The sequence below is a fragment of the Alexandromys fortis genome, unplaced genomic scaffold (assembly GCF_014885135.2).
Source record: "Alexandromys fortis isolate MF-2015 unplaced genomic scaffold, M_Fortis_MF-2015_v1.1 scaffold_156, whole genome shotgun sequence".
NCBI lineage: Eukaryota > Metazoa > Chordata > Mammalia > Rodentia > Cricetidae > Alexandromys > Alexandromys fortis.
This window is the reverse complement of record NW_026068028.1, coordinates 3,741,833-3,755,273: the sequence shown is the minus strand read 5'-3', so window position 1 is coordinate 3,755,273 and position 13,441 is coordinate 3,741,833.

Here is a 13,441-nt window from a genome sequence, read left to right as displayed (position 1 = left end):
CACCAACAGAATAGTTCTAGAAAACAAGGAAAACCAAATACATAAATTATGTATCTAAGCAATGCAAGAAGAAACCCAGCTGGTTCTTTGTGTGCTGGATGGAGAAGAACGGCAAAAGACTAACATATGTAGTGGGAACAACAGAAAAAAGTGCCAGGATTAGGATCAAGGGAAAAGTGCACCACCATGGCAGAGGGAAAACATTTGCTATATTTATGAGTACAAGCATCTTTTGGGGGTTTTTCAGCCCAGAACAATGTGCACACTAGACAAGAATTCTAGAACTGAGCACTGAGCTACTCTCCTAAGATCGGGGATTCAGGGAAGAAAAGGTACAGTATCTCATTGAAGGACTAATTAGCCTGCCTGCTTCATTAGCCAGAATTAAGGACACCTCCCTGCCCTCCCCCTCATTCTAACGATAGTCTGTTGACCAGTCCAACTGTAGTGGTAGGTCTCCACCAAGGCCAGAGATTCTAGTCTCATGACTGAAGAGATTTTCTCCCAGGAAACTTTACCACTATCCTAACATCGACCCTCTGAAGGTATAACACTAAAATCACTTAATAATCATCAGAGCAAAGCCTCCCAAATACTTTTGGCATCTTTGGCCTCCTGTAAGGCTGCCAAGAGGCATGAGAACATTTTTTTGGCTTTAGGTCAAGAAAGAATCTGGTTGCTTAATCTACCCAGTGTGCAATTTGTTTGTTACTGGTGACAGCAGCGTTGCTTTTTAACAGGGCATGGCACTTTTGCAGAAGTGCGTCCTTCATTTGTTTCTCACGATCCTCTTGTGTAGGAGGAAGGAAGGTAGGATTATTCCCATTCGTAGACTAACTGTTTCATCAACCGAACAGCTGCACCATTCAGGGAACCAGATGAGGCTCCAGGGAGTTAATGGTAACAGAATAACTCTGGCCCTCACAGAGTCTAATGGAAAAGGCAGATGTCCGGTGAGTTACCGTGAGTCTCAGAAGATCACGTGTATGGGGAGGCTGACAGACAAGGAAACAGGACTCCAAGAGGGGTAGTGATTTACAAGGGGCCAGAAGATAGCCAACTGACAGCCATAATTGTGCAAGTGTGTGTTTGCATGTATGTGTTCCTGTGCGTGCATGTGCTCCTGTGTGTGTGTCTGTGTATGTGCATGTGTGTGTGTGTGTGTAGGTGCATGTAGAGGCCAGAGGTTGATGCCAAGTATCATCTTCAGTCACTCTCCACCTTAAATTTGAGACAGGGTCTCTCACTGACCCTGGTACTCACCAGTTCTGCTAGACTGCTGAGTCTATGAATCCCAAGGATCTATCTGTCTCTGCCTCCCCAGCGTTAGGATTGCAGCAGCTACTCCTGACTTTTTATCAAATTCAGGTCCTCATGATTTTGAGGTAAGTATTTTACTGACTGGAACATTCCCTCAAACCCCAATAGCCATATCTTTAGAGAGCAGTTAGAAAATTGAATTGACTTAGTCCAATTTAGAAAGATAGAATGATCTTAGTATGAATATCTAAAAAGTTGTCATGAGATAGAAAGTATAGAGCTTAGATACATTGCTGAGCAACTGCAGGAGAATGATCTAAATGCCCGGTGGGTTAGATGCACCCTGTGAGGTTCAGGTGAAAAGGCAATGATTTCGAATTTCTCCAGAGCCATTCACACACAGAGATGCATTAATATCAGTATCAAAGTTCAAGGTACAAACTTTGCGTCAGATAGACCATTCACGGCAAGCCTCTTGCCACTTACCACCACCACTCCCTATGAGACAAGTTTTCTGGGACAGGTGACTTAATCTCGCTGAGCACCAAGTCCTTCATTTTCACAGGACCTGTCTCGAATGCTGGCTGTGGAATTCTGTAAAGAGGTGCATGCTGTCTGGTTTGCTAACCAACCCACAAAGCCCCATGTCTATTAGAAGAATGAGGGTATTCAATGGACAGATGTGAATGTACAGAACTCATGAAATATTGTTATCAGCCACACAGCTGAAGAGGCAATCTCCCCTATGCTTGGGAGGCTGCCCTGGAGCCACATGGACATGGGATCGCCGTGGTAAGGTTCACAGACAGATGTTGAGATGTTGTTTGTAACTGTGGCCAGGGAGATAATGGGAATGACTTCCATGCTGGGAGAATGTTTGAACCAAATGTTCTCAAATGTCCTATCCAATTTTTAAATTCTATGAGAATTAGAAAAGCCAAATGGCTGGATTGTAGGAGTCAGGAAGTTTCTGTTCCTCTGAGGCAGCAGGAAAGGTCATAGAGCTACAGCCTTGAAAGTGGGTCTTTCTAGAAGCATGGTCCACCCCATCTCAACCCATCCTGTTATTCATGGTCACAGAAGAGTCCTTTGTTCTTGTACCCTTCTCCACAGGAACCTGAGAACAGAACACGTTCTAACATTCCAGAATGCACATAGATGTGTTGGGGTTAGGGTGGGCTGGTGCCGATATTTGTTCCCTTTGCACCCAAAACTTTTCATAAAAAAATACCCCCAAGGAGAGCAAAGAATTTCCATAATATGGACTGTGTTTTCTATTAGTTGGTTTTCATCCAGTTCTGTTTCAGATCTTAAACCTCATGTGGAAAACAGCAAGACCTTGTTCTGTGGAGACGCAGAAATGAGTTTTCAGATTGCGCCATCTTCTGGTAGAGTCTGGCAAACAACTTGACAGGTTTCTTCCTTTTAGCTCACCGCCACCCCCAGGAAAGTGGAGCAGGAGACGTCTGTCTTCCCAGAATTGGACCCTAGCTTCTGTGGAGATAGCAGCTCAAATTGCATTTAAATGAAACCAGAGCCCTGTTCCATTTCACGAAGCAGCATGCGTCCCTGCTAAAGGGCAATTGCTGGTTTAGATCAGATATAGGCTCAACCTCCAGCTGCCAACGTCACTAGGCACTTAAGTCATTTTCTTTGTAATTTTCTGAATACACTCAAAACTACTTCTGTGGCTTGGAGGCACCTACTTTAAACCCCCAAACAGACGACTAACTGCCCTTTTCTCATCTGTCAAAACTGGGTACTTAAAAAATTCCAAATGTGCACCTAAGAGAAAAAGTTCCTCCTTAAAATTCCTTAATTGCAGGCTCTGCCATTTATACGTAGTTCAGCAGATTGTAATCGTTTTGAAGGTCATCCTTCTCCAGCTGCGTCTCGCTGCAGCGCTGTGCCCTGCCCTCCGGCTCACACTCCAGGGGTTCTGCTGCACTCTGCTAGCTGGCTCTCAGGCTGATCCCATTGCTGCCTGCTCTTCCTGGGTTCTCACTGGCATTCCAGTCTGCAGGACCCCCAGCTTCACCCCCATATCAGCAGGAAGAAACCATGATCCATTTCGACACCTCTATGTCACTCCCCACTTTTTTTCTATACAGAACTCTACAGCCCTGGGGTGGGACTGCCTTTAAAAAAAAAAAAGTTCTATTACTAATTATATAACTTCTGCCCATAATTCTAAAATGTGTGTACTATCAATCTACTTATGTACTTTTGACAATTGTTCTGTTATGAACATCTTGCTATGTATACTTTGAGGCAAGTTGGGTCTGCCCTCTCATAGCCAAAATGTTTTATTATTACCTTGATTACAAATTTGAATATTAGTTCAACTTTATCCACAGCCTTGGTCCTACAGGTGCACACCACTAATTCAGGCAAACTCTTTATCTAACAATGCTTCATTAAAATACAAATTGATCATATTAATACAACTGACCAAAGACTAATAGATAAAACTAACATTCTAAACTTAATCATTATTTTTAATAACTCAAAATCATAATATTCAAACACACTTAACCACACCATGCCAAACTATTATAGATTTCTATATTACTTTTCTATCTTACTATATATCAAAAAATATTAAAAATCATTTACAATCATATCTACAAGGTGTTTAAAATAGTTCTCAACTTGCCATCAATATAAATTATCATTTATTGATTACATATATAGATTACTGATCATAATATTTGTTATTGATTATAAATCATTGATAAATATTGACTACATATCAATATAAATCATTATTAATTTCAAAATCATTATTGGTCTTCCAGTCATCATCACACTTTTCATTACCCACATTTCTCACTACCTAAAAGACATTTACAGGCTTCTTTTTAAACAAAAAAGGGACAGGTGTCAGGGCCAGGGGAGTTTCAGCAGGTGACAACTAGTGTTCAGATGTCAACCCACCAGAGTTGATGGAGGGTAATCCTGTCCAGACAAGGTCTACGAATCTATCAACTCTGGAAATTGTTGCTCACTTTTGCTAAAGCAGCTTGGTATGTCCCCATTACCTGCATTGTAATGTATGATCTCATGTGATATATATATATATATATATGTAATCTCATGATTGCATCTCAATCTTAAGGGAACGTATCTGTGGATGGTCAGGAAGATGACTTTTCATTTATCTATATAATATATATATTATCTATACATATATATATCTGTGACTTGGAGGCACCTACTTTAAACCCCCCAAACATATATCATTTATCTATACATATATATATATATATATATACTTCACAATTGGATCTATTTGTCCCACAAGGACTGCGGACACTTAAAAACCTGCCTTTTCTTTTGCTTATTGGGTGACTTCCCCCATCTCTATGGGATCCTAGTGAGAGTCACATAGTTAAAAAAAAAAAAAAAAAAAAAAAACTTGATTCCCACAGTCAAATTTTCACTCCCTTCCCTGAGATAAAACTTACAACCCAATTCCCTACAATTTGGCGGGGCATTTAGTCAGGAGAGGAGTCTTTCAAATAGATCACATTTGGGACCCTCAAAGATAGGGGTGACACATCCCAACTTATTTGATTCTTAGTCCTTCTGGATAAGGAGATTGGGTGTCTTAAATTCTCCCACAACCCAACTTGGGAAAACTATCCTCAGTTGACCCCCAGTTCTAACCCTAGAAATGCTGTTAATTCCTTATATCCATCCTCACCTTGGTTTATTGATACAGGGTTTTAACCTAGGAATGTAGCATCTTTAGGAATGTAGCATCTTGCACAGACTCGTTTTCTCCGTTCTTAGAATTTAAAGCCTCCTAAATCAGCTTTTTTTTATTTTTGCCTGTTAATGCTGCCTAGGCATCGTTCTAGGCTTTTATCTGCCCTCTATGACCCTGTGAAATTCTAGCTCCGAAACTCTGCGGTTACCAGCGACTTGCCTTTGTTTGTGTATATATAAACTTGAAACTTTACAGCGTGGTAGGATAATAAAGAAACTGGCGTGAAGTACGGAGTAAGAGAGTTTGTTCATTTGCCCTCAGATAGCCAGAGGGGGGGGGGGGAATCTTTTTGCTTCTTGTAGCATCTAATCTAGACCCTGAGAGGGTACTGAGTCTGGTCTGCAAAATCTTTCATTATCTGACACCCCCTCCCCAAGAATTGAGGAGCTCACAGCCTCCACCATGAGCCGTCCCACCACCGTACCCCATTACCCAGGCTTGGGAGGCTACGGGGTGGGCTGAACCCTCTGAGACAGTGACCCAAAACAAAAGGAGAGATCCTTTCTTTCTCTTATCGGGCCACAGCAAAGAGGAAAGCAACGAACGCACACAGATTCACCAGCTTCAGATCAAAGAAAGACGCCGCACGTGTGCGGCCCGTGGGTGGGTCAGTAAAGAGCGGAGTCCTCCTTTCAGGCTTAATGAGGTGGTGCTGCAAATAAGCCAGGAAACAGCACATTGCCTTTCCAAGTCCTAGTCTTAAAAATAAATACATAAAACCACCTATCTAACGTAAGTCTTTAGTTCGTCTTATCCTTCATTCTCTGAAAATCCAAGGGCTTGCTGCTCAGTAGCTTCATAACTGCTGACAATGGGAAAACCCAATTGACATGAAGCATTTTTTTTTTTTACAACATAGTATTGCTTCAAAACGATAACACCGGGGGCCGGAGAGGTAACTGTTCTTCTGGACCTGAGTTTGACGCTCAGCATCCTTATCAGCTGGTTTACAACTGATCGCCTATTACTCCAGTTCCAGATCCGCTGCCTCCGGCCTCTGTGGACACCTGTACTCACATACGCATACCCCCACACAGACATCCGCGAGTAAGTAAAAATATCAAAAATTAAACAAAAACAACCTGTAATCCTAGTTCCTGCTTCCATTGCAGTCCACCAGCCAGCCCCACCAATTCCAGGCCTGCTTGTACCCACATATACTTGAGGCGCTTCCTTTAGGCAACTCTCCGATTGGTTCTGTATCTCTGGAGATCCCTGAGTGATGTGCCAAATCTTACCGAAATCAACTCCGGATGCCACAGACTCTCTTGGGCCCCACTGCCCTGCTTTCCTAGTTACAAAAGTGAGCCAGTCCCAGTCACCCAAAACAAAGAGGAGCCTGCAGTAATCATATCAGACACACGGGGGCGCTCCTGTTCTATCCCAGTCAGCCATGCTTCCTGGCTATAAAACTGGATCCAGAGAAGGGTTTGCTGAGGTTTGCTGGGGTTTCCGAGGCTGGTTCCTGACTCAGCAATAAAAAAAAAAGCAGGCCAGAAACTCGCGGTTTAAACAAAGGAGATTGCCCAGGGCCAGTAGACACAAGCTTACAGTTTCTGTGGTCTAGAGGAGTAGCTGTTTAGATGCGGCTTTCCTTGCATGGGCTAAAAGAAGTCCCACAAAACGCCCCAGTGAAGAGCGGAAACTTTTGGAGCAGCAGAAAAGTAGGGGTGTGCTTGGTGAGGATTGGCTATCCCCTTTCTCTTCGTCGCTCCACGATAAAAGACAACTGCTCCCTGCTGTGCTTTCTTTCTTTCCACACTGTCGAGATTGCTCTAGAAGGACTGAGACCACGTTAGCCTCAAGATGCAGCCTGTCGGTTTGCATGTTTTTGCACACCGGACGTGACGACTCAAACACACTGTGCCCAGGACTTCTGCTGCCCACAATCCTGGACAGGATCTGTCTGTGCTTCTGTGCAACCACTTGGGCGGTCAGAAATGTACCCTGTCGTTGAGCTGTGAACTTAGCCACGGGTCTCAAAACTTCTTAATTCCACAGGTTTCTCCAAGTCTTGTGATTTCTGTAACAAAAATTTCAAATGCCTTCACTCTTTAAATTTCCTCTTTCGTATGACGAAACAGAACCAGATACACGGAGTAATGTCAACATCGGAGTAAGAAGCCATGGCTCCTGAGACTGAGGGGATGGCTTAGTAAGTTAAATATTTGCTGCTCGACCACACAGACCTGAGTTTGGATCTCCAGCACTCACATAAGCCGGGCGTTGTTTACAGGCGTGGCCCTGGAAACCTGGTTCTTGGGGATGTGTTGGGATGGGGGTGCAGACTAGAGGGTCCCTAAATCTACTATTCAGCCAGGTTAACCAACCTGGTTAACAGTGGCTTTCAGGCTCAGTGGGAGACCCTGTTTCAAATAACAAGGTGGACACAGAGGCATATCTTGCCACATCAGTCTGAGTGACCATCTTGGAAGGCCAGAGCCAAAGATCAGGGGGCACCAGGGCTAAACAGTGTCTTCAGGATATGAACGGGCAGCTGTACTCATGACGTCATAACAGCTATGACTGCCTGCACGAGACCTTTATAAGGTTAATCCAATTAACATTCTAGCACTGAGGGGGAAGGGCTCATGAGGCCCACCCCTATTAACAGTTGATGGCTTCTGAGAGAGGAAGAACCAATCTTGAAAGGTTGACTAAGTCCCAGCGGGCATACCTCCAAGTGGATCTAAGGATTTGCCATGAGACCCTGGACATCTAGATACCTAAAGAGGAAAAGATAATTACCCAGATAGGATCACCAAGCAAAGAGAATTATGACTTAGGAGAACAGGTTATCTGAGGGTAAGAATCTCTAAACATAAACTAGAATAATAGTCACGACTCACTTAAAAATTAAAGCTGGCTTTGGAGTTAAACCACAGCTCTGTACTTTTCTAAATCCAAGCATGTTGTTAAAACAAAAATTCAGAGTTTCTGTCTCATGTCAGGAGCCATGGTATGGGACAGAAAGAAGAGAGAATTTACAAAAAAATTTTACTTTTCTTCATACATTTTTTTTTGTCTCTATTGTACCTTTCATTGAATAAATAATGTTTAAGCTTTCCGCAATGAATGATGAGTTTCAGGGTGTGGCCCCACCAGGAGACAACACCAGGGTTAGGCAAGGCCCCCAAGATCACAGACCCCAGAATGTCTCTTGCTTCTGCTGTGCCCTTTACATATTTGCTATTGCTATCCTTCTCTGGCATGGCTGGATTGGGTGTGGGAAGATTCCCCACTGCCTGTAAGGTAATGTGTTTATCCCATGGGAACATCCCATTCTACTGGGCATTTTTACCTGTGCGTGATTATGAAAATGACTTTATTCCTAAGCTGTACCATCTAACTGATAATAATGTTAGCTCATACAGTGCTTTAATGAAGAAAAATATATACAAGGAGATATATATTATATACATTTCACAGTTAAGCCTATGAGTTTCATCTAGGAACTGTTTTAAATCATGGCCTACGTTAATAATTAAGAGAACAATTGAATTCTCCATGAGCCAGACTGGTCCTAATTTTCTTAATGCTTAAAAGATATTAACTCCTTGTATCCATTCTTGCCCTCAGTTTCCTGATACAAAAAGCTAGCAACAGATGGATATACACCTTAAAGACCTAAATTACAGAAGACTGGTTGTCTTTTATGTACAAAAGTCTAGGTTTGTGATTCCTTTAGGATTCCTAGTAAGATTAACTTCCCAGATAGTCCGTAGAAGGTTGATCCTTTCGTGGTAGCCCAGTGTGCAGCCTGCCAGCAAGGGAGTTGGCTATGAAGAGATGCTTCTTGTCTGTCTACTCATGTTCTATTAATCTATGATAATTACTTAGACAGAAGTGTACATGGGATATAGGAATGACTCCGTCTTTTTTCATGCAAAGGAAATGAAAAACATGGTACTTGTACTCTGTTGGAATTTAGCAAAATCACTGTATAGAATATAGATTAGGATTGCCAGATGTTTTTAGAAGGACTTTGACCACTGACGAATCCTTGTGGAAAACAAAGATTGCCTTGTTGAGGAGGGCTTGCAGCCTGCCATGACCTTGGTCACAAGACACCTCAGGCACACCTGGGCTCTTGTATTACTGTGTATTGCACACGATCCACAACGAAGGACTAGAGTCATGGAGGCTTGTGATGCTCCCCTTCGGTAAGACACAGAACTTAAGGATGGGAACCTCGGTATAAGAAAACACTTTATGTATCAATCTATAAATATGCTTTTGTATGACTGTTAACCCCTCTAAGCCAAAAACGCCAAGCCAGTCTATCAGAAGAGGCTGCTGAATAAAAAAGGAAACCACCAAGAGAGTGTGTAAATGTCTGGTCCCTAACGCCCCTCAGACAGAAAAGGTCTTAGCTTGCGCTGATGCTGTGGATTCCTTTCAGAGCCCTGTGCTGCTGGATGCTGGCCCCCGAGACAACAGTCAATGGGCTTTGCTCTGAGCTATGCCTGCTCCGTGGCAAACCAGCTTGTTCTATGACTAGAATGGTTGAGCACAGCCATCCCTCGACCCCCAGAACATTGTCCACAGGTTAAATCTTATTATAAAAGACAAATGCTTATCTTAATCATGAGAAAAGGCCTGCATTATCTGTTGCTGTGTATCAAATTACTCTACCATTTAGCCATTGGAAAGAGCATGTTTATTATCTCACAGATTCGAAGGTTGAGGAATGCAGGAATGGCTTAGCTAGGTGCCTCTGACTCAGGGCTTCTCAGGAGGCCCAAGCTGTCAGCCAGAGTGCCTGTCATCAAGTCTGATCTGTTCCCGAACTCATTCACATGGCCCTGGCAGGAGGCATTAGTCCCTGTCATAGTTTGCTCATAATTTGGCAATGACTTCATGCTATATATTCTGCCTCAATCTGTGTATCTGTCAAAATACAGAAGACAGGGGATGGAGAGATGGCTCAGCAGTTAAGAGCACTGGCTGTTCTTCCAGAAGACCTGGGTTCAATTCCCAGCAACCACAACTGTCTGTCACTCAGGTCCAGGGGACACAACACTCTCATACATACATACTTACTGCAGGCAAAATGCCATGTGCATAAAATAAAAATAAATAAACCATTTTTTAAAAATACAGTCGACAGAAGGAGGCAGATGTCGGAGGAGGCCATCTTGCAGGCTGGCTACAGCTGCTCTGTCCAAGGAGAAAGCTAACAAGACGTTGTGTTTCCTATGAAAGTCCGAGCGTTGCTGAGCACATACCTCATGATACTGAAGTGTTCAGGAGCTAAAACACTACATGGCAAGATAGTTTCATTGGTAAAACGTGAGTATGAGGACCTGAGCACAATCCTTAGAACCCACGTAAGCAATCCCAGTGTAGTGGCACGTGTTTGTAATCTCAGCACTGAGAAGCCAAGGATAGGCATGTCCCTTTGGATCGACGCCAGCCAGCCTGGCATACTTTAGAGCTTGAGCTTCAGGCCAAGGAGAGACCTTGTCAAAAAAAAAAAAAAAAAAACAAGATGGAGAGCTCCTAGAAACCAATGATACCCAAGGCTGACCTCTGACCTTCACAGGCACATGTCCTCATGCGCACATGCACACACATACACAAATACACAGATAACATAAATGAATAAATGTAACTTGAAACTGGATGTCATCATAATCCCTGTCTATAAGTTTTGTCATGAGAATTAACCAAGAATGTTCATCAAAAGTAGGTTGTACGGGGGAAGGGGGCAACAGAGAGCTAACCTTTCATGAAAAGCCACAGTTACCATTTATCTGTCTTCCATCCCTAGGAAGTAAAAAGACACAGCCACTTTGTATACTATAATCACATCATCTCCAGCCTCCACCATAAAGCCATCTTCAATCTAGGACACTACAGAGAATTAGGTCATTTCATTCTCTGCCAGCTCCCCAATGCCCATGATAATCAGAGACATCAGCCAAAGAAGAGCCTGCAAGAGGAGTGTGGACAGGTGAAGTTGGAGCCCATCCCCCATATCTTGAAGGGTCAAGGGGGAAGGCACTGCCCCTCTGTGCTGCCCATTCACAGTGCCACCCGTTTCCATACCCTGTCCATGTTGTTCCCTCTCCAATGGGATCAGATACTTTGAATGTGGCTGCTCCTAGAGGAGCCAAGGGCTCTGCATTACTGTCAGCCTCCTAAGCCATTAGTCACCCAGCAACCACTCTGTGAGGGCGCGACAGGACCACTGGGGAAACTCAAGGTCGCATTCTCCAGGGCCCCAAGCATTCAGCGAATGACCTTTGTGTGCACCGGCTCTTGCTGTCCATAGACATCTCATTTGCTTCCCACAGTTAAGGAAGGGCAAAATGTTACTTGCTGGCTGTTTGTGCTTGGCAGGGAAAATCGTCCATGCCCTTCTCACTTCCGGATGGTATGGCTTCAGCAAACCACCTGCTGCTGCCTTGGGGGCAGTTTTATCAGCTACATGCTAAAAGTGGAGCTCCCCAGGGGGTCGGGGTGGCACTTGCTTAGCATTGAGGTCCTGGGTTCCTGTTCCCAGCACCCATAAAATAAGCTGTAGCAACCTGTGCACAAATCTACCTGGGACCCCCCAGACCTATCCTCAAACACCCTCAGAAGGGGATAAAAAGGTCTAAAATGAAATTAAGGCAACGGGACATTTAAAAGAAGGTGAAGGGTTCAGAATCAATAAATCACAGTTAACTGATCGAAACTATTTTCAAACCTTTCTTAAAACTCCATCAAGTCCTTGCTATGTTCTGGGCAATACATTAGATGTCCTATATAGGCTTTCTCATTGAGTCCTCTCATCAAACTGTTAAAGACAGTGCAATTATTAGCCACAAGTATAACCGGGGAAAAATACCAAGGCTTAGTTGGGTTAAGAAACTCACAAATTCATGTAGTAAATTCTTGGTCTCTCCTCATTTTTTGTGAGGGGAGGAGCAGGGGAGACAGAAGGAAGAAGGGAAGCAGGGAGGAGAGGGAGAGGAGGAGGGAAGGAAAGAGAGAGAGAAGGGGTGAGGGAGTAAGGAAAGAAGGGGAGGTTATAAGGAGAAAGGAACAAAGGGAGGGACAGGAAGAGGGAAGACCATTTATCTGGGTAAAGTCTCTTAGGAATCCCTGAAGAATAGAGAAAACAGCTTCTTTGTTTCTCTCATTCCGCCCATGATGCAGGGTTGCTGAGAGATGCCGAGGGTGACTGCCGGTGTCTTCAGGTGGCTGCTGCCTGAGTGATCTTCCCAAGCAGCTACCCACCCCCATAGCACAGACCAACGGACCAACGTCATTCCCCGGTCCTGAAAGCAACTAATTGGGCTGAGTGGTTTTCTAGTGGTTCCTGCTGTCCCTTGAGGTCAAGACAATGTTCTGCTAGAACGGAGGAGGGACAGGTCTCTAAACAGAAGCAGAACAGGACTGTTCAGTAGGCCTCTGTTCTGTGGCCAAGACCTCCTGGGCTGTGGCCTGGCTTCCCTATGTGAACCGGAGCCATTGTTAGTTCCCAGCAGTCAGAACCCCAAGATTCCTGCTAGTCCCGAATACAGAGTCCTGTTACTACTGCAGGTTGCTGTGTACCTGAACCATCGTTTAGGCTTCTACTGCTCAGCCATCCTACCTCACTACCACACGACTCCTTAAAGCCCTTGCCATGATTGTTTGCTTTCTATTGCTCCCCCACAATCATGTCATTCAAATATTTTCCAAGCGCCTACAATAATAACATCTTCCAGGCCTTTGGTAGATATTTTATTGAAATAGATGTGCCTTACGTTCAGTCATTCTCCAAGTTTCCTCAGTTTGGTCCCTTCACCTTCCACCTTTCACCTCTACTGTCTTGCTCTAAGGCCTCCATCTTCTGACCCACTCTCTATGTTGTTTCTCCAAGGATTTTTTTTTAAATTAAAAATAATTTCTTTCTTTAAAGAAAAATAATTTCTTTTGCCAATGGTGGTGCGTACCTTTAATCCCAGCACTCAGGAGGCAGAGACAGGTAGATTTCCAGGTCCGAGGCCAGCCTGGTCTGCAGAGTGAATTCCAGGACAGCCAGCACTACACAGAGAAACCCTGTTTCAAATAATAATAATAATGATGATAATAATAATTTTCTCACACAATATATTCTGACCCAAGGTTCTTCTTTATATCAAATTGATTATACCATGTCCATGATTAAAACCTCTTGAACTGACAAAATTCACATACTGCGTTATGGATTTTTAAAGACATGCTGCCTACCTTTCCAGCATAAATATCTTGCCCACTCTCACTCCTTCCACCCCGGCCTCACATGTATGTCCTCTCTTCTCACAGGTATGTCCTCTCCTCTCACATGTATGTCCTCTCCTCTCACAGGTATGTTCTCTCCTCTCTCTGCCTGCTCTTTTTCTCAAATATCGCAGTCTGGCTTAACGTTTCCTAAACCCACTTAGTCTTTCCCTC